The following is a 2,799-nucleotide window of genomic DNA, read 5'->3' on the forward strand; positions in this document are numbered from 1 at the left end:
AGAAGAACCCATCCACTACCACCCTCTGGGTGCGGCCCTCCAACCAGTTGGCGACCCATTTGACTGCGTGGGCATCGACACCACAGTCTCCCAGCTTTTTGATGAGGACAGGGTGAGAGACAGTGGAGCGTAGGTTTCAGATGTAAACTTCTAGTTACTTAGGACGACTGAACCCTGAGTTGAAAACAACAAACTGAACTAACAAAGCAAAACAAAGTAGAACAGAACAGAACGGAGTAAAATGGAGCAGAACAGAGCGGAACGACAGCTGATGAAAACGAGTCGACTGGTCTCGAGCATGCAGGGACGGGGTACGCTGGGAAACAACGGTGGCGGAGAGACAGTGTTCACAGGTGGCCAGCCTGTGAACTAGCCCAAGGTATCTCTGAGCTGGTCTCTGTCTGGGCAGAAACTGTGTTGACTTAAATACTTCTCAAGTAGCCAATCATACGATTCCTTTTGTGGAATATTCTAAGCTGATTATATAATGGCTACTTGCTTAGTGCATGACTGGGCATGCATGCTCTGCCAAATTGAATACCTCACTCAATCACACACTGGCCACGTGTGTGGCGCGTTTGGACATGCGAACTTGTTTTAGGTGCCTTCCCTTTGCATGTTCGTACTTGTCCCTCTTAGCTCTGCATCATCAGCACCTTCTGATTTTTGGCTCAGACATTTAGAAAAGCTGGACATACACAAGTCCATGGGGCCAAATAGGATGCACCTGAGGGCTGTTGTGATTACAGAGCCCCTAGCCATCATCATTAAAAACTCATGGCAATCAGGAAAGGTCCTGGATGATTGGAAAAGGGCAAACATAGTGCCCATATTTAAGAAAGGGAAAAAGGAGGACCCAGGGAACTACAGATTGGTCAGCCTCACCTCAGTCCCTGGAAAAATCGTGGAGCAGGTCCTCAAGTAATCCACTTCTAAGCATTTGGAGAAGATGATTAGGAACAGTCAGCGTGGATTCACCAGGGGCAAGTCATGCCTGACCAACCTAATTGTCTTCTATGATGAGATGACTGGCTCTGTGGATGTGGGAAGAGCAGTGGATGTGATATACCTTGAATTTAGGAAGGCTTTTGATATGGTCTCCCACAACATTCTTGCAAGCAAGCTAAGGAACCATGGGTTGGATGAATGATTTGTAAGGTGGATAGAAAACTGGCTGCAGCATCAGGCTCAGACGGTAGTAGTCAATGGCTCAATGTCTAGTTGGCAGCCAGTATCAAGTGGAGTGCCCCAGGGGTCAGTCCTGGGGCTGGTTTTGTTCAATATCTTCATCAATGACCTGGGAGATGGCACAGAATGCACCCTCAGTAAGTTTGCAACTGACAGCAAACTGGGGGAAGTACTAGATACGCTGGAAGATAGGGTTAGGAATCAGAGGGACCTAAACAAATTGGAGGATTGGACCAAAAAGAAATCTCATGAGATTCTATAAGGACAAGTGCAAAGTCCTGCACTTAGGACAGAACAATCCCATGCACTGCTACCTGCTGGGGGCTGACTGGCTAGGCAGCATCTTTGCAGAAAAGAACCTAGGGGTTACAGAGAACAATAAGATGACTATGAGCCAACCATGTACTCTTGCTGTGAAGAAAGCTACCAGCATACTGGGCTGCATTGGTAGGAGTGTTGCCAGCACATCAAGGGAAGTGGTTATTGCCCTCTATTCAGCACTGATGAGGCCACATCTGGAGTACTGTGTCCAGTTTTGGGGCCCCCACTACAGAAAGGATGTGGACAAATTGGAGAGAGTCCAGCAGAGGGCAATGAAAATGGTGAGGGGGTTGGGGGACATGACTTATGAGAAGCTGTGGGAACTGGCATGGGTGACATTCTACCTTAGAGGGGGCATGTGTCCCCCAGTGACCAGTCAGCAACCAGAGGGGTCTGGCGCTTCCAGAAGCAGCCACAGCACCACATCCAGCATTCCCACTCCACAGCCAGCACCCGTGGAGGGGCACCAGCGCTTCCACCTGCCCCCGCTGCCCATCACCTGAGAGGGAAGGTGGGCAGTCAGGGGATGCACCAGTACTCTCAGGGGATTCACATGCACTCCCATTCACACCCTATGCATTGCCACTGGGAACTGGGTTTATTTAGTCTAGAGAAGACAAGACTGAGAGGATATTTAATAGCAGCCTTCAACTACCTGCAGGTTCCAAAGAGGGTGGAGTTGTCCTTAGTGGTGGCAGATGACAGAACAAGGAGCAATGGTCTCAAGTTGCAGCAAGGGAGGTTTAGGTTGGATATTAGGGAAAATTTTCTCACTACAAAGGTAGTAAAACACTGGAACAGGTTACCCAGAGAGGTGGTGGAAGCTCCATCCTGGGAAGTTTTTAAGACCTGGCTAGACAAGGCCTTGTCTGAGATGATCTAGTTGGGGATGGTTCTGCTATAAGCAGGGGATTGGACTAGATGACCTCCTGAGGACCCTTCCAACTCTCATTTTCTATGACTATGAAATTCTGGATTGTTTTAGATTCATTTAACAGAGAAGGGAAAGTCTACTTCTTTCTCTGTATCCATTTTCATATTGAGTGTGTTGTGTGACACTAGCTTCTTTTCATAGTTTCTAGGGTCGGAAGGGATCTCAGTAGATCACCTAGTCCGACCCCCTGCCATGGCAGGAAGGAGTACTGGGGGTCAAACGACCCCAGCAAGGTGTACATCTATCCTCTTCTTAAAACCCCCTGGGTAGGAGTCTGCACCACTTCTCTTGGAAGTTGGTTCCAGATCCTAGCCGCCCTGACCGTGAAGTAGCGCCTCCTGATATCCAGCCTAAAT

The 2,799-nt window shown here is 48.7% G+C and overlaps 1 pseudogene; it reads left to right on the forward strand.

The window, feature by feature from the left end:
* LOC109321019 overlaps positions 1-1,691 on the forward strand; it is a 2,897-nt pseudogene extending 1,206 nt beyond the window's left edge.
* Positions 1,692-2,799: the final 1,108 nt, after the last annotated feature.

This window comes from Crocodylus porosus, unplaced genomic scaffold (genome assembly GCF_001723895.1).
Source record: "Crocodylus porosus isolate Cpor-Errol unplaced genomic scaffold, CroPor_comp1, whole genome shotgun sequence".
Taxonomy (NCBI): Eukaryota; Metazoa; Chordata; order Crocodylia; family Crocodylidae; genus Crocodylus; species Crocodylus porosus.